Below are 20269 nucleotides of genomic sequence, written 5' to 3'. Positions count from 1 at the left end.
AGATAAAGACAAACTTAAAAACTAACCCTAGAAAGCTGACTCTAGAACCTGCCATTCTAAAGCAGCCAGAGAGGGAGTGGGGGGTGGTGTAAAAACAAAGAGTAAGCGCAAGGGACCATAGTGGGGGACAATGGTGACTTGGTGGTGGATGCACTACAGTGATAAGACTGATGGGGAACCCTAATGTCACCTCAATTAAAATATATATGTACATATATATATAATATATATATGTGTGTGTGTATATATATATATATATATATATATATATTAAAAAAAGAAAAGAAAACAACCACAGTAGGCACATGCGGCCAAGACTGATGCTCTGACAGACAGTGGTTGCAGGGTTTACACCCCATTAGCAGTGAGTTCAGTCAGTAGCTTAACATGGGTCCAGAGTGCTGGTGCGGTCATGAGGGTCTGGGAATCTCGGCGGTATCTGTGGTGTGCTATTATGGAAGACATGGTTTTCAGCGTCTTCCTCTTTCTCCCGAATACCCATCTGTCTGATTGTGGAAGAGGCAAAAGCTGCTGAGGGGCAGCCTGCGCAGTCTTGCTGACTTTGGCTTTCTTCCTAGGCATGAGCACAGAGACCACCCCTTCAGCACTAGAATATGACTGTAAGTACCTAATACACTGTATTAAATCCCTTTCTGCTGATGAAGTTGGTGGCATCAAACAGGAGCTCTGGCAGACAACTAGAAAACAAGATTTGAAGGCAGCAGAGAGGTTGAGATAAAAAGCACTCTAAGGACTGACACTCTAGAGTAAACCTTCAAGTGTAGATCTGAGCTGCCACACTTTTTTTTTTTTTTTTTTTTTTTTTTATTCTAGGCCCAAACAGGTACCGGCTGCTGATAGTGTGTATTTTGCAACCTCAAATGGCTCTCTTAGGGGATTTGAAACAAATCAGCACAGCTTTGGTAAAGATTTGGGGAGCCTCAAGCACTAAATTATTTTTCTTAACAAGTTTATTTGTCCAATCCTCTTCCATAGGACAGAAGGAGAACATGTCAGAAAGCTGTTGAAAGACTGAGTTGAGATTTTAAAAGGGTTGTTGAGACAGATTTTAGGTTTCTAGATGTGCCTCAAGCAAGGGATGCTGCAGAAAACACCAGGATTTCGGTTAAAAACCTCGGAGGATCATGAATAAAGCTAAGGTATACTGAGGCATTCGAGGGCTAATGGCTACTAGCCAGCTTAGAGCAACATATATTCTCGTGACAATAACAACTTGCTCCACAATATTGGACACGGCAGAAGACAATCCTTGTGAATTAGAAGACAGGAGCCCTCACTTTGTTTAGCAGACAGATAGCTGAGTCTTATAAGAAGGAAGACCATAATCTGCAGCCTCTTCAAGTGTTAAAGAAAAGCTTTGACACAGATAAAAAACAAGAAGCAGAAAAACAAACAATAAACAGGACTTCATGACAAAAAGTAAGGAGGCAGAAAACAACTTCATGACTGAAAACAAAGGATAAATAAAATACTCAAAATGAAAAACATCTAAAATGCATCTAGTGGGGCCTCCCTGGCAGCGCAGGGGTTAAAGACAGCACTGGGGTTAAAGACAGCGCTATCAAGCATTTGCCAGCCACTGCAGCACAAGTTCGATCCCCTGCCAAGGAGCTGACTCACATGGCACAGCTGACCTCGCCTGTCTCGCCTGCTGCTCCCCTCAGCAGTGTATTTCAGTAGATCCACCTGTTCTGCTCCCCACTCTCTCTCTGGTGATCCTCTCACCCCAGCAACTCTGGCTTGCATCCCAGTTCCTGTATGCATACATAAATAAATCTTTAAAAAAAATAAAATTCATCTAGTGACTACAGTTATCTACAAGTGTCTTTAATTTACCATGGTTATATTGTCAAATAGAGAAAATTAAAATGTATTAATAAAAACATTCTCAGCAGAAAATGAGAATCAATAATCATATGAAAATGGAGTTTATTAATGCAATATTGGGCATTAAGAAAACATTTTTAAAGCATATGGGGACAGGAAATGACAATACTTATGAAATTAGTACTGTCATTTCACAAACAATAATTATATTTTCTGAGTGAAGTAATATATTAAATTATAAAACACTATAAAATTAAAAAATTTGAAAACAAAAAAATTTGAAAATGCTTAACTTTTCAACAATTAGCAGTGCAGTTTATACAACTGTTGGTTAAAGAAGTCAAATATGTGAATTTAAATTATATTTAATAAAGAAGAGAGATAAATATTACATATGTTTACAAATATATTTATATAAATATATATTAGGAAAATAGCATACATATCAATAATCTAAGCTTTCTCCTCAAGGTCGATAGCAAAAAAGGAGGGGAAATAAACAAAGAAAAATACAATGAACAAAAAGAAATAGAAAACAAAATCAATTCATAAATCAACAACATCAAAATTCAGTTCTTTGAAAATAAATTTAAAAATCTATACCCTCTATATAAGTGAATAAAGGGCAGGAGGCTAAGGTGGCAGAAGGATGGAAGCAGAATGGAGGGGTCCCAAATCACCAATATCCAAAATGAAAGAGAAGAAATCACTACCAATCCCACAGACATTAAAAGGACAATAAGTAACACTAAGCATAAATCTACGTCCCCAAATTTGGTAGTTTAGATGAATTGGAGAAGTAACTTGAAGACATACTCCTCCAAAATCACAAATGGAGGAATGACCTCCATATCTTCAATTTGTTCCCATATACATTGGTTTTGGTTGTGGAAGAAAAGTGTCATTTACTAGTCATTGTTTCAAAGTATATAAACTCTTTTTCAATGTGATATTTTAGGTCCACAAATGTGTTGCCTCCAGGGTGTCATAAAAAGGCTTCAACAGACAATTCCACTGTTCTAAAAATACATCTACTTTAGTATGATAGGGTACAAAATAAAATAATTACATATAATTATTAAAACTTGAAAAGTGTAAACTTGCAGTGTCCGTACATTGCATACTGATGACCTGAACAGCTCAATATCTATTTAAAGTTTTAATCAAAACTTACAAGCCTTCTATAAGAAAATAACCAGATTCTGGTAGTTTCACTGATTAATGACTCTGAGTATTTAAGACGAAATAAGAAACCTTTACTAGAAAACAGAATATGGTGTCAGGTCTTACATTCACCAATGGACCATTGTGGAAGACTATGGGTGCTGTGGTGGTGGGTGATGTGAAGCTATTACTTGCAATTATATTAACAAATGTTGTAAATCAATGTTAACTCAATTAAAAAAAAACAACTGAGAATGTTTTAGAAAAGAAGAAAAAAAGAATCTAAAAGATGTAGAAATGCTCAGCTCTTACTGGAATAAAAAAAAACTCAGCTTTTAATGTGATAATGTGATTAGATTGTGTCTACCTGGAGAATCTTTCTTTTGATAACACCAAAGTCAAGTGATCAGCAATCTTAATTTCATCAACAAAATCCCCTCCTGTCACCTAATATATACATGATTATGGTATCTCATCATATTCATAGTTCAAGGAATAATAATAGGAAAACTTTGGGGAACATATGGATCCTGTGGACCATAGTTACTAATATATTTATAGAAATGTACTTGTCCTTTTTTCTTAAATATTTTTCATGTTCTATAAATCCAGACATCCTATCATACTACTGAGAACAAGAAAAATGAATTCTGAAGATGTGCATGCAAGAGTCTAATTGACCTTTTTAACAAATTTCACTGGGGGACTTTTTTGTTTACATCTCAGATTTGTGACATGAGCTAAAGCAGTAGTGTAAAAGTGTTTGCAAGACTGAATATTTTTTAGTTGAGTAAATTGTTGCCCACTCCTTCCATTGTATCATCTGATATCTGTCCTTAAGTAAAATGAGTTTGGCATTTAATATATGAATAGCTAGACATATGTACATACATCAGAGTTTCCAAATTTTTTTTTTTATTTTTCAGCATATGTATTCTCTTCCAAATCTCCATTTATGTTTGTAAGGATGTAATTTAGTTAGCTTCAAAATAGTATCATAGCTCCCTAGTAATTCAGTAGGGCTTAGAATTATTATTGAGTTTGGAGATATACACTTATTTTTACAATCAAGTTGTTTCCATTGCCACTTATAAGCCATATATTATTGTTCATATCATTATTAAATTTGAACATTTCTTTAGAGAAATGAGATGGTGAAAAATTGGAAAATATCCTTTTACATAATTACCAAGTAAATGGGTACTATGTCATCTAAAATAGTAGTAGTGGCAATGAAAATGAGGTTAATGTTAGTAGTGATGCTGCTTAAAAGTTAATTTTTTTTCTAAAGATTTATTTTATTCATTCATACAAGCACTGGGTACAGTCAGAAGCGCGGGAGGGTGAGAGAATTCACCAGAGCTAGAGCAGAGAGCAGAACAGGCAGACTGATGAAATACACCGCTGAGAGGAGCAGCGGGTGTGGCAGGAGAGGTCTGCGAGCTATGTGGGACCCTCGCCTGGCAGCCGGGGATCAAAATGGTGCTGCAGAGGCTGCGGGCAGCTTCGCAACCCAGCACTCAACCACTGAGCCACTGGGGAGGCCCTTAAAAGTTAATCTTCACTATATACAAAACACCAGTCTCTGTACTTTCCATACATTAACGTAATTGACCTTAACATTAAACTGAGATCTAAATACTTTTATTATCCTAATTTAACATACAGTAAATTATATAGAATTTAGGTAACAATTCAGATATTTTAGTATATAGTTTTAGTTCACAGCTATGTAGTTGAATTGTTTTATAAAAATATGAATATTCTCCACCAATTTGGGCAATTTACTATTTTTCAGATACTTTTGATGCATAAGCTTTATGTATTCAATATATATTCTTAACTAGAAACTTCTGGTCACATCCAGGCATAGACAGATGCACATTTTACATTATTTTCAGCTTTAAGCCAGCAGATGTGATTTTTCAAGTCAATTATTTCATACAAAGTGGTTTCTGATTGTGCTACATATGGTATGGGTGCATTAATATAATGAGTAACTTCTGGAGTAACAATGCAAATTTCCCATGAAATGTATCTTTTATACACATATAAATCAAGGTGTTGGCATATGAAAACCACATTTCAAGGCAGTTTTAGATACTGACATGAAATTTAATATAACTATAAATTCTGAAAAAAACATATCGGTGGAATCTTTTAAGAGATTTTTAATTCCAGTGGAGATTGTCTTTAAAAATCTTGGATCTGCTATAGTAGCTGACTCAAGGCATCTACATTTAATGTTTCCGCTAGACTCTTAGACAATTACCCCATCAAAAGCATATTTGTAGGACATGGCTTAGGGTGCAGATTAGTCCATTAAGAAGAATTGTAATCACTGCACAATTTCTGAAATGTTATTTGAATAATTTTATGACTCATACTGTAGAAATAAAAGATAGTTTAACAATAGTTTCACAAGTGTATTTATCAAGGTACAATCAGAAAGAATAATGCTAGCTATTTCAAAGAGGGATAATTAGACTAGAGATAACTGAATACACAATTATTGGGTGGCTGAAAGAGCAAAAAAAAAAAATAGATGCAGTGATGACCCAGATATGGTAACTGTTGAAGCAATTATTATACATCAGTCAAGGGGAAAAGAATGTAGGAGGGAGAATTGAATTAGACACATGCACTTGGAATAGAAAGGCTTACACAATAGTGACATGGATGACTCCATATTACTTGTGCTCAAACCTGGGAGATACATGCAGCTGATGCTTTCACTGCTTAGTTTAGAACATACACCCAAGCTCAGGTCACATAGCCAGCATTCTGCTTTCCATTATGTATATACACTTCATCTTTATTATTCCATCTGTCAACGGAAACTTGGGTTGTTTCCATATCTTGGTTATTATAAATAATGCTGCAAAAAAAAAAAGGATGCATGTATCTCTTCAAATTAGTGTTGTCATGTTCTTTGGATAAACCCAATTGTGAAATAGCTATATCATTTGGTATTCCTCGTCTTAATGTTTTGAGGAATCTCTGTACCATGTCCACAGTGTCACCAGTTTCCAATCCCTCCAACAGTGCATCATGGTTCCCTACTCAGCTACAAAAAAAAAAAAAAAGAAAGAAAGAAAAGAAAAAGAAATGTCATCTTATCAGGCTTGACAAGAAATTTCATCTTATCATCTTTCAATGCTAATTGAAAAAAAATCAAAAGAAGAAAGACAAGTACTATATGATTTAACTTATCATGTGGAATATAAAGAAACAAAGCAAACAAAAGATCTCTTAGACACAAAAAACAGATTGTAGGGTTTTTTATTTATTTATTTATTTATTTATTTATTTATTTATTTATACAAGCACTGGGTATGGTCAGAAGCACAGGAGGGTGAGAAAATACACCAGAGCCAGAGTGGGGAACAGAACAGGCAGACCAACGAAGTACACTGCTGAGGGGAGCAGCAGGCGGCAGGAGAGGTCTGTGCGCCATGTGGGACCCTCGCCCAGCAGCCGGGGATAGAACCAGCGCTGGAGAGGTTGTGGGCAGCTTTGCAGCCCAGTGCTCAACTGCTGCACCACCTGGGAGGCCCAGATTGTAGGTTTTCAAAGGGGAAGGGACATGGAGTGGGTGAAATAAATAAAGGGGGTCAACTATATGGTATAGACTGAAAACTAAACCTTTGGTGGTGATCATGATGTAGATATCAAATTATAATGCTGTAAATCTAAAATTTATATAGTTATGAATCATTGCAACCTCAATAAATATTTATTAATAAAAATGCATTCTACTTTCTGTTCTCTCTTAAAATTTCTAATCAAGGACAAAGTCCAATCCTTTTGTACTTTTTTATGCTGAGAAAAATGGGCAATTTCATTTTCTAATATAATTAAACAATTGATATATATCCTGATTATATAAACTATAAATCATCAGGAAAAAAATATGCCACTCTGAGGAAAATGAAGTACAAATTTACAAGAAGATTATCTGAAAGATTATAGAAAAAATTTGCAAATTTATTACTAGGTTACAAAATAGAGCAGAACAACTTCCATTTCTTATTTTTTTTTCAAGATTTATTTATTTATTTATACAAGCACTGGGTACAGTCAGAAGTACGGGAGGGCAAGAGAATTCACCAGAGCCAGAGCGGGGAACAGAACAGGCAAACTGACGAAATACACTGCTGAGGGGAGCAGTGGGCACGGCAGGAGAGGTCTGTCGCGCCATGTGGGACCCTCACCCGGGGGCCAGGGATCAAACCGGCACTGCATTGCAGCCCAGCGCTCAACTGCTGCACCACCAGGGGTGGCCCAGAACAACTTCCATTTCTAAAACTTGTTTTTAAATATTTATTTTGGGGATAGGAATGAGCACAATTTATGTGCCATTGATTAGTTTATATAAACTATCTTATTATATAACATTTAAATACCACACGGTGGTTTCCAGCAGAATGAAAATTGAGTATTTAATAGAAAATTTCACTGTTAAAAAATCTGTTTCAGTATGACAGGGAAGAGACTAATGCATCTGAATCTATTATCAACCCACATTTTAATTTAAATTGTTGGAAAATGAGTTCACTAGTCAGATGGTTGTATGGATAAGGCTGTATGGATAATTCTAGCTATGAACACTTTCTTCAGCAAATTTGGAGACAGTACTCCTAGAAGAAGCATTAACGGAAGGGCAGGAAACCAAACCTCTTGAAAATGCTTCATGTTAGCTAGATCAAATAAAGAAACCCATTGTTGTAACAAACAATAGTTCCCCGGACACAGAGTAGCATAAATAAGGTGAGCGAGTAATGTGGAAGATCCAATGAAGACCACCCTTCAAACCATAATTGTTTCAGATTGTTTAAATAAAGTAGCTAAAGCCTTACTGATGTAACTGAAGGGCTCTCTCTTCCCTCTAATTAATGTAGTGTGTTTTTTTATGTTATTGCTTTTATAACTTCATTGTATAGGTATTATTTAACAGTATTTAATTTTATTATTTTATTATAATTTTTATTATATTATTATAATTTTATTATTTTATTATAATTTTATTATTAATTTTATTATTTAACAGTATTTAATTTTTCATACTAATGCTTTACTTGCACACCACAACTCATTTTGTCTCCACTCACAAGTAAGTTCACAGGAACTGTTTCGCATAGGTTTTGTGCATACTTAATTACTATGCTATATCATGGTGAAAATTTTTATATCTAATTTATAAGTTTCTGACTGACTGATTAGTAGGTGGTTTTCACTGGTAAGTACCTTTCCCTGTATCATTGGACACAGAGAAAGTTTCCTTAAAGGAAACATTTGCAAAGAATTTCTCAAACTTAGGATATTTTTATTTTCAACTCTACTAATAATGCCAAATTAGATGCAACAAATTTCATTCCCACTGGCCATCTGAGAGAGTTCCTATTCAATAAAAATATGGTTTTATAATGCATCTTTAGTATTTGTCAATATTTGCAAAACTATCAATATTTGATAGTTTTTATCTTTCATCAGGTTAGTAGCAAATGTGATAACTTTCATTTTTTTTTTTTTTTTTTTTTTTTAGATATCTATTCAATCGTGACTAAAGTAACTTATGCCAGGCCTCCCTGGTGGTGCAGGGATCAAAGACACAGCCTTATCAAGGTATCCGCAGTCACTGCAACAGGAGTTCGATCCCAGGCCACGGACCAACCCACATGGCACAGCATATCTCTCCTGTCTTGCAGGCTGCTCCCCTCGCAATGCATCTCAGTAGATCTGCCTGTTCTGCTCCCCACTCTCTTTGGTGAATCCTCTCACCCCTGCTCTCCCAAAGTCTGGTCTACATATCAGTTCTTATATGCATAAATAAATAAATCTTAAAAAAAAATAAAGTAGGGGCATCCCCTGGAGGCGCAGCAGTTGAGCGCTGGGCTGCAAAGCTCCCCACAGCCTCTGCAGTGCCAGTTGGCAACCCGGCCGCCAGCGAGGGTCCCACATGGCACGAAAGACCTCTCTTGCCATGCCCGCTGCTCTCCTCAGCAGTATATTTCATCAGTCTGCCTGTTCTGTTCCCCGCTCTGGCTCTGGTGAATTCTCTCACCCTCCCACGCTTCTGACTGTACCCAGTGCATGTATAAATCAATCAATCAATCAATCAATCTTAAAAAAAAAAAGTAACTCATGCCATTAAAGGGTATGAGTATGTAACAGTAAATCAAGGACATCACAGCCCACATAAAACTGATAAACTAATTAAAGGTAGAATATATCATCAATAAAATAAATGCCTCACAGCATATTAGAAGCTAATCGCCACCGTGTCAAAGTTTGGTGGGGAGACTGCAGTTTTGCATGGCTTCACCAGGAATGACACTTTTAAGTGATGATTCCAATGATGTGAAGAACAAAGCATATGCACATCACTGCAAATGGGTCCTGTTTTCCGCGATACAAACATTTTTTGGTCCGTGGACCAGGAAATACCATCCCGAGTCATAGATGCAATGTTACCAGCTTTAACACTTCATGCCAAGTTGCTTTTCAGAAGTGATTAGTAACACATTTCATTTCACAAAACTGTTTATTTTACTTTACACCTGTATTTGTGTGTTAGGGCTGCCATAAGAAAATGCCAAAGACTGGGAGGCTCAGATAACACGACATGCTTTTCACACAGTTCTAGAGGCTAGAGGTACAAGATTAAGGTGTTCACTCCTCTCCCGCTGTCTTACAGATGGCCGCCCTCTGGCTGCATCCTCACATGTGTCCCTGCTGTGCCTGCACATGTGTCCACAGTTGCCCTTCCAGCAAGGACACAGGTCAGACTGGATTAGGACCCTGTCTCACAGATCTTATTTTTAACATACATCTTTCAAGGCCTCATCTCCACAGTCACATTTTGAGGAACTGGAGGTTAGATTGGCAACATGGGAATTTGAGGAGAGCACAAATGAGCTCATAATAGCATTCCTCTTTTGCCAAATTCATCTGACTAAATCCTGACTGATTATGAAGCAGCTACCCACAATTCTCCCTGAACTCTCACTTTGCGTATAAAAACCAAACTAGAAATGTCAACTACGTCCCAGTTCAGGATTGCTTGATTCCCCATTTTGGAATCTACCTGAAATACTTTAAGTATGTCTAATAAAAACCTCTTACATGCATGTGCAGATCTTCAAAAACTTCTCCTAAATTCACATGAAAGAATAAAAGACTAGAAGAATGAAGTGCACAGGCATAATAAAATTTCCCCCAAATGCCCACACCCTAATACTCGAAACCTGTGAATATGACATCTGATATGACAGAAGGGACTTTGCATATCTAATTAAAAATATTTGGAACTGGTGAGATTATCCTAAATTGTGCAGGTGGACTTAATCTTATCATGTGGGTCCTTCAAAACTGCAGCTTCCTGGCACTCAATGGGTGTGACAATAAATATGGGGTCAAAAAGATGCTACACTGCTGGCTTTGAAACTGGAGGAAAAGGCTCCAAACCCAAGTATGGTGGGCCACGCTGCAAATGCTCATTCAACACATGCCACCCAGTTATCACCATGGCCCTTTGTTAAGGGCTCATCTGGTATTCACAGCAGTCCTTGCATGAGATACCCTTAATTTCTCCCATGACATACAAGAGGAAAGAGAGGCAAGCCAAGGACAAATTGTTTACCTGAGGTTATAGGTTATAACTGTCAAAATAATGGCTGACAGGACTTAAAATTTTAAGTATGAGTACAAGTGACAAATTAAAAACTGATAATTACCAGTGTGGGTGCATGAAAACCCGAGGCTTTTCCATGATAATACAGAGAATCTAAGACTTAAAGGCAGGGATGATTTTAGTACCTATAACTTTAATGTATGCTGTTTTCTTTTCCTGCAGGACAGAAGATTCCGAGAAAACAGAGTTGGCAATGTTCTTATTATTTAGGTGATTATCTTAAAGCCTGTCTAAAGGGATAGTTTATCTGAATACGGGACAAATGCTGAAAATTCAAAATTCAAAAACACAAAAATAGAATATTTTATGAATATAAAAATATTCTTGAAGGGAACAAATTATGAAGGATGCACAGTGAAATGTCTTTTTATTAAATCTTCAGAACTCATACCATGTAAAAATCAGAGCAAAGTTAAAATATGATACATTTTCTTAAATTGAATTTTCCTACATTTGCCAGGCAGCAAACATAAAATTAAGAAAACATAAAATGGAGAATTTAGAAAGTAAGTCTCCAACTTAGTCTACATTGACATAAATCACCAACATTGCATTAAACATCATTCAGTGATATAAACATTGTTACCCATTTAAGGTGAAAGATTAATCCCATCATATGCCATTTGAAAAATATTGTTTCTTATGCAAATGTAGTAGTTTCTTGTGCAAACATATGCAAAATGAAAGACATTCATTTTGAAAATTAGTGACTTCTATTTTATTGATGAAATTAACATTTCTACCTGAATTATTAATATTCCTGTATGTGTATATAATATAAATTATACATATAATATGTAATATACATTTCCTACATATATTCATTGTATTTTTAAAGCTATAGGAATTTTGTTGATTTGAAAACCAAAATTTAGGATTGGAAGGCAAAGAAAATAATAACTTAAAAAGGAGATATTTTCTATTCTACTTCTAGACAATGTGAACTAAAGAGGACCTGATTACAATTCTATTGGAAAGAATTAAATATCCAGACAAAAAATGGAGACAGCAGTTTTCAGATATTGAACATAGGTTGCTCAGAACAATGATGTCTGAGACAGTGAAAACAACACATGGAGTCTGTGTGTGTGTCCATGTGTGTCTGTGTGTATGTGCATGCAGATGAACTAACATTAACTGTAAGTGATGCTATTTCAACAAAGTGCCATACCTCTAACCATACCATCATGTTTAATTTTCCAGGTAAGTTAAAACATGGAAAATCTTACTCTGAAATCTGCTGAAAAGAACAGTCCAGCTTATTTTCTCATGCTGCACTTCATATTAAAAAAATAAGTTAAAATTTGAAAAAGTCTAGGAGTTCTAAGGACTTAAGTAATAACTTGCCTCAGGAAAAATCAATTACTTCATCTAGGAGCATTCAGATGCCCATTCTATCTCCACAAACTTGGCAACACTACAGGAAGGAGAGACACAGTGGGGCAGGCAATCTCCGAGCCAAGAAGACATACCAGGGAAAGGCAGAATGAGGTGAGTTCCCAAGAGACAAGACTGCAGAAGGGAGAGCTACATGGAAATAAAGATCCAGAGACCCACGTATTACAGAGAAAGGTATATGTTCAAGACAGAGTAAAGAATCACCCAAAAGGAGCAAAGTGAATACTGATTCTCAATTAGGTATGAAAATAGGTCACATTACCCTAGCCACTGTGGAAAATCTGGTAATTCAGTTTACAAGGGAAGAGTTGACAGAATGATATTATCTTAGTAGTGGAGGAAAATTAGCCTTAGAATATATGCTGCTTTGATCTATTCCCCCTGAGTTACCTGAAATACAAAGAAGCCATGTTCTGGTATTGTGAAACTCAATTCTCCACACATTGATTTTGAGTCAACCTAAAGGCCACCCGTAGATTGTTGTAGTCTAATTATAAAACTTATATGGAAGAGTAAATGATTGAGGTAATCAAAGCAACTTTGAAAACAGAAAGTTAGAATTCCTATACTACCTAATTTAAGAATTTATTATCAATCTGTAATAAAAATTGAATATTGACAAAAAGTTAGAAGAGAAGAGAATAAGGAGTTGATAAATTGATCCATGCATATTATGATCAATTGCTTTTCAACAAAAGTACCAGTTCCATTGGGAAATGATAGTTTTTTAAACAAAATGATCTTGAAACAATTGAATAGGCATATTTGGATCTTCTTGACATGTGATGGGTGTATGTCTTTTATACGTGTATTATAGGTTAAAAATATTTTAAGTGAAAAATGCATTCAGTACAGCAAGCCTACAGAATGTAGTATTTCTATGGACATTTACATCAGCCAACAGTTGGCCACAAAAAGTATTTCATAATTCAGTGTTGAATGTCTCATGTCATTTACTGAATACTATACTAAAAGTGGGAAACTGTAAGATACTGTGTTTGCCCTTGCGATGAGTTGCTGCTTGTGAGCCACGATTCGCTGCCACTGCTCAGCATTGGGAGAGATTAATTAGCCAGTTATCACTAGCCTAAGAATAAAATTCAAAGTACAATTTCATATGTATGGATATTACTTCTCCACTACAATAAAGTAAAAAATAAATCATAAGTTGAATCATCATAATGCAGGGACCATCTGTACATGTAATTCAACCTTGATTCTCACTTTATAAAAATTATATTTATGAAAGATCTTGACATAAATACTAAATCTATGAAGCTTCTAGAAAAAAAACAGAGGGGAAAATTAGTGAGCTTGAATTTAGCAAATATCTTTATTTTTTTTTCTTCTTTGTCCAGCTTCAGATGATTATATAGTTCTAGGAATTTGTCCATCTCTTCTAGGTTGTTGAATTTGTTTGCGTATAAGTTTTCATAGCAATCTCTGATTATTCTTTTGATTTCTACTGAATTTGTTGTGATTTCTCCTCTTTCATTTATAATCCTATTTATATGTGTTTTTCTCCCATTTTTTCTTTGTGAGCCTTGCTAGAGGTTTGTTTATTTTGTTTATTTTTTCAAAGAACCAACTTTTGGTTTCATTGATCTTTTGGATTTTTTTAAATTTCTAATTCATTTATTTCTGCTTTGATTTTTATTATTTCCTTTCTTCTACTGGCTTTAGGGTTTTTTGGTGTTCTTTTTCTAGCTCTTTGAGATGTGAGATTAGGTTGTTTCTTTGAGTTCTATCTTGTTTGTTGATGTGAGCCTGTATTGCTATATATTTTCCTCTTATTACTGCTATTGCTGCATCCCATACATTCTGGAAGTGGTGTCCTCCTTGTCATTCAACTCAAAGTATTTTTTGATTTCTTCTTTATCTCCTCATTAGTCCAGTGGTCTTCCAGTAGTGTGGATTTCAATCTCCATGAAGTGGGAGGGTTCCTTGTTTTCTTTTCATTATTTATTTCTAGCTTGATGCTTTTATGATCAGAGAAGACAGTTGGAATGATTTTGATCTTCATGTATCTGTTGATGTTTGTCTTGTGGCCCAGTATGTGATCAATTCTGGAGAATGATCCATGCGCACTTGAGAAAAATGTGTACTCAGATCTTTTTGGGTGCAGTGTCCAATAAATGTCTGCTAAATCCATGCGTTCTATGTCTTTATTTAGGGCTCTAGTGTCTTTGTTTATTTTTTGTCTCATTGATGTGTCCATTGGTGAGAGTGGGGTGTTGAAGTCTCCCACTATATATGTATTTTCTTTAATATCTGTTTTCAGAGCTGATAATAATTGTCTAATATATTTTGGTGCCCCTTCATTTGGTGAGCATATGTTAATGAGTGTTATATCTTCATGATGTATTGTCCCTTTGATCATAATGTAGTGTCCATCTACTTCTCTTTTTTACTCTTTTTAATTTGAAGTCAATTTCATCTGATATAAGTATAGCTGTTTCTGTCTTCTTTTTTGGTCCATTTGCTTGTAGGATTGTTTTTCAACCTTTTACTTTCAGTCTGTGTTTCTCTTTTGTGGTTAAATGTGTTTCCTGGAGACAGCAGAAGGTTGGATTTTGTTTTTTAATCCAGACATTTACATTTAGAGTTAATATTGATATGTTGGCATCTGAGTTTGCCATTTTGTTTGTCTTTTTGTGATTTCACTTCTTGCTTTATTCTGTTCTTCTTGTTCATTCCTCTGTTGGTTTTGGCTTTAGGACTTTTTTTTTAAAGTCTTTTTTTTTTTCTTTTTTAAAAGATTTATTTATTTATTTATACAAGCACTGGGTACAGTCAGAAGCAGGGTAGGGTGAGAGAATTCACCAGAGTCAGAGCGGAGAGCAGAGATGGCAGAATGATGAAATACACTGCTGAGGGGAGCAGCGGGAGGCAGGAGAGGTCTGCAGGCTATGTGGGACCCTCGCCTATGGTCGGGGATTGAACCAGAGCTGCAGAGGCTGCGGGCAGCTTCGTAGCCCAGGGCTCAACCATTGCGCCACCAGGGGAGGCCCGGCTTTAGGACTTCTTGTAGAATTTTTTGGAGTGGGGGTTTAGTTGTAATGAATTTCTGGAGTTTCTGTTTGTCTGAGAAGGTCCATATTTTTTCTTCACAGAGGAAGGAGAGCTTTGCAGGGTAATGTATTTTTGGTTGGCATTTGCTGTCTTGAAGTTTGCTGAATATGTTACTCCATTCTCTTCTTGCCCATAATGTTTCTTCGGAGAAGTCAGAAGTTAACCTGATTGGTTTTCCATTATAAGTTATCTGTTTCTTCTCCCTTGCCAGTTTCATTATTTTTCCCTTGTCTTGGACTCTTGAATTTAGCAAATATCTTTATATCTGATTTGAAATCCATGGAATAAAATTATCAGCAAAAATATTTGTATGGAGAATAAAGGATCTTTATGACTTTTTAAAAAAGATTTTGTTTATTTAATTTTGTGTAGAAAAACTGGGGTGTAGGCCAGAGGTACAGGGGATGAGAGGATTCTCCAGAGATAATGGGAAGCAGAACAGGCAGGTCTACTGAAATACACTGCTAAGGGGTCCAGCCAGACAGGAGAGAACTGTGTGCCATGTGTGGGTTAGCTCCCTGGCTGGGGATCGAACTCAGGCTATCAAGGTTATAGTGCTGAGATTTAACCACTAGGAGGGGTTATAAATTATTCATTCATATAAAAATGGGAATATATATAAAATCTACTTCTAAGTTCATAAAATTCAGATTTTCCTAGCATATATATATATATATATATATTATACACACATTTTGCTAATACTTTTACAATTATGTTTTAAAATAATTTTATAAAAATAATTTTTAATGACTAGCATTCCATGATATGGAAAAAAATATAACTTACATTTTTTGTTACTTAGTACAATTCACAATTTCAATTTACAGTAAATAAACTTGTGAATATGTCTTGGTACATGGCAATGCTTACTTCTTAAACATAACTTGGCATAACTCTAACATAAAGTCTACAAATGTCCTTTTCTCCTCTTTCCAATGTATCACTATTGTTCAAATTACAATTATTTCTTACTCGAACTTATCTGGTATCAACAAAGCAAGAAGTTAATCTTCAAAAACAGTAATCTTATTTTTGAACATGGACTCCCATGGAATAATTGTAAAGTCAAACTTCCAATCAACTTTTGTGCTTCCAAAGGGATGGGCTAGCTGGTCACAAAATAGAACTCTTGTAACACATAAGAAATGTAAGATAAAATAAGCAATTGTTTTAATAAAATTGTGAAAGTCTAAAATAACAAATACCAGAAGGTCTCAACCTCTAGAGAAAGAACTTGGAAAAGCAAAACAAACTTCAAGTTTCTTTCCTTGAGGACATTTGTCAGTTTGGGGAACAAAAAGGAAAATTATTTTGAGTCTGATGAAGTTACCTTTATGTCCTCCATTTTTCAATTTAATGAGCAATTTCTTTGTATACTGTTAGGACACTTCCAGTTTTATCTATATTACCAAACCAAAATAATGGCTATTAATGGAGCCTGAGGAGAAACAAAAAGGTGAAAGTGGAAGATTAAGCAGATTTCTAATTAATTGGTATTAAAAATCATAGTGACAAATTCTAGTACTATTTCACATGCAGAAAAAGAACAATTACATTTTCACTGGCTATGAACAAAGACGAAAGATGTGGAGGACGATTAATTGGAATAAGCATTAAACATCATGTTTCCTAATAAAGAGGAGGAGCAAAATGATGATTATTTTTCTTGGTAGATAAACAAGTAAGAGAGATTTGAATACCAATTAACTCCTGATCATTGGGTCAGAACAAAGTTTATTAGGAGTTTCCCTATCAAATATTTCACAGTACTTCAGGTTGGACTAAGGTTATTTCCTTAGAATGTTTGGATCCTTAATATATAATTTAAATAAGTTAGTGAAAAAAAGAACATACAATTTTGAATAAATTTGCATACTGTAAGAATATTAAATGTGTAACTATTGATCAACTGATTTAAAAATTCATTAGCAGTTTTTCTTAGTTTCACATTTGTTTTATGATAATCCTAATACATACTGGTTTTTATTTTCAGTTAAATATATAACTAAACCTGCTCATGTAATGCATAATTTACATATTTTTCAAGAAAACTTATAAATTCTGCAAGAAATCAGTGAAAGAGATGAAAATGAATTGTTAGTTACTGAATTCCTTATAATTTACTAAATATCATATACAAAGCAGACAGTGGTCACTATAAATGATGGAAAAATAATTTCCGTAAAGGTATTTGTCATTCATTTTTGCATCTCAGAAATTACATTAAAAACTATAAACTATGCAATACAGCACACACATGAAAACTTGTAATTTTTAAGCTAAAAGAGCTATGGATATAGAAAGAAATGGACAAAGACAGAAAAATGAATGTAAAATGGCCCAGCTAGTGAATGCTTTCTATAGGAGTCAATTCAAAGGATTAGAACTTGGAATAAGGATAGAATTTGGTTAAGAAGGTGAGAAACTGAGAACAATGAAAAAAATCAGTTAAGGACAATTACTTTCTGGGACATAGAAGACACTGAGCTAACAAGAGGAGAGAAAATGTGAACAGTGATGAAGGTTTTCAGTGAGAAAAAAATGGATAAATGAAATATTTGATGATACATGATACATGCATAATTTTTTTTTTACTACTACAAATATTTGGATGTTGTGAAGAATGACTACTGGATTCAGTGGACAGGCTCAAATTTTGTAGCTTCCACTAACTTGTTGTATGACCTAGGACTACTATTTAATATCCCTGCTTCAGCTGAAAAAACAAAAATAGCAACTTGCTCAGATAGCTATTGCAAGTAATAAAAAGCTTAGTTACATTAGTTTTCTATTGCTGTCTTTAAAAATTACTATCAAGTTAACAGTTTAAAATTTTATGGTCCATATTTTTTAGGTTAGAAGTCCAGGTGCAATTGACTCAACTGATTCTTTGTTCAAGATCACCCCAGGCCAAAATCAGCTAGTTGGCATGTCTGTGTTCCTTTCTGGAGGTTCTGGAGTTGACTCCACTTGTAAATTCATTCAGACTTGCAGAATTTAGTTCCATGCTGTCAAATGACTGAGATCCCTATTTCCTCACTTATTATTTACTGGGTTATTTGGGGGCATTTTTAGGTTCAGTTCCCCCTTCCTTCATCTTCAAAGCCAATTCAATGCTTCCAATATATTTTACCTCCCTCTGCCTCATCTCTGCTTTTTTGTTTTCCTCTTCTGTTGCTTCTCTCCAGTATTTCTGCCTTTGGTTCCTTTAAAGGGCACAATTGATTATATTGGGTCCATCTGTAATATCCAGGATTATCTCTCATCTAAGGTCACTTAGTTATCACTTAGTTACATCTGCAAAGTTCTTTCAAAGAAGCACCTTGGTTAGAATTTGATTGAATAACCCTATGACAGGAAACCTGGAGGGGGTGGATGTCTCTACAATTCTGTCTATAATAAACACAGTTAAATTTATATCACCGATATCATATCTACTGGAGAAAACTGAAAATTGATCTATAATTAAAGTGTTAGGTAACTTAAAATCTTATCAAATTATTGAAGCATATAAGCAGAAGTGATCTAAATGTGGTACTCTTAAACATGTCTGCTATGATTCTAAGCAAGCCAAATTAAATTAAGCTATTGTTTCAATAAGCACAAACCTTTATCTAGGGGAAACCATTTTAGATTCATGAGCTTCTTGAGTTTGAGTGATGTCATCTTTCAAAGTAGTAAATTACTAGAAAAAGAAAGACATGCTTATATATCAATTTTAAATGTTATAATAATAATCACCAGCTCAAATAATGTTAAATAAAACCTCATCATTTTACTAACTATATTTATCTATGTAGCTACATTTTCAGCTGCTATATTTTTATCTTCAAATATATATTATGATTTATTAATCTGAATTATGATGAATGTGGGGAAATAAGACACACAGTCTCACTTTTTTGTAGGCTTATGATCAGATCATGTCAATATTTTCATCAATACGTGTTGAATTATTATTACCTACAGGTATAATATAATGAAATAGGATCTAGTGTGGTAATTTTCCGTATTTTAAAGAGCTATTTTCAAAAGTTTCGGTCCATGACCCCTTTATACCCTTAAAAATTGTAGATGACCTCAAGCACAAAGATCTTTCTGTTTATGTGAATTATATCTGTAGTATTTGCCCAAATAATAATTAAAACTAAGAAAGTCTAAAAATTTGTATCAATTCATTGAACAAGTAAAAGGACCCCATTATTCTATTATATAAATAACATTTTGATCAAAATAGAATGCTATTTTTATAAACAAAGCTAGGCAGAGGTGCATTGTTTTATAGTTGCATAGCCTTAATCATGAAGCTGTATTCTAATATCTATTTCTACCTTCAATTTGTTGAAGGTAGAAAATGCACATAAATATATAGCTGGAAAAGAGGGTCCTTGTACACCTCCAGAAAAACATTAGAATACTAGAGTATGCACAGAGCACCTTTTGAGAACTGCTGCCTTAAAAGAGATAAAAAAGAAAAGAAATGAAGTGTAGAAGAATATCTACATTTACAGAGTATATAAGACAATCTTTAATAGAGTTATCATATGCCTTTTGTGGGATGAGTTTTGTGAAGATTATAATAGTGAAACTGCACCCCCTTGGAGTACCCCATATACAGGTGTGACCTGGAAGGATACATTTGGCTAGCTATCAGGTTAATCAATGAAAATATACCAATATAGCTTTATGACAAAAATTCAAGTTAAAATAACCCTAACAAGTGGGAGTTGCTTGTTATATAAATATAACACTGGGCAATTTTTTTTAATTTAAAATTCTTTCTTATTGAGGCAATATTGGTTTACAACATTATGCATGATAGGTGCACATCTTTTCAGGTGTATGTCACCTCACCACATCCACCACCAAAGCACCCACAGTCCTCCACCAGAGTCCACTGGGCCCCTCCCACTTTTCTCGGTGGTCTCCACCCTCCTTTCTCCTACATTATCTCAATTCTGAAGTCAGATTTCTAAGGTTTGTTTGGGTTCAGTTTTGTCTGTTTCTTTGTTTTCCTTTTTTATATTCCATATTTAAGTAAATCATCCAGAATTTGTCTTTTTCCTTCTGACATATTTTGTTAATGCTGGG

General features: G+C 34.8%; 1 long non-coding RNA gene across 1 annotated transcript; it reads right to left on the bottom strand.

The window, feature by feature from the left end:
* Positions 1-5993: 5993 nt before the first annotated feature.
* LOC119234259 (uncharacterized) lies at positions 5994-18859 on the bottom strand. Its single transcript, XR_008549853.1, has 3 exons — positions 18787-18859; positions 10749-10861; positions 5994-6079 (listed from the first exon to the last, which is right to left on the bottom strand). It is a non-coding gene; the product is annotated as an uncharacterized LOC119234259 (long non-coding RNA).
* Positions 18860-20269: the final 1410 nt, after the last annotated feature.

This window comes from Talpa occidentalis, unplaced genomic scaffold, assembly GCF_014898055.3.
Source record: "Talpa occidentalis isolate TD23 unplaced genomic scaffold, MPIMG_talOcc4v2.1 talOcc4.8, whole genome shotgun sequence".
NCBI lineage: Eukaryota > Metazoa > Chordata > Mammalia > Eulipotyphla > Talpidae > Talpa > Talpa occidentalis.
Note: the sequence above shows the minus strand (reverse complement) of the source record. Positions and strands in the feature narration are given on the sequence as shown.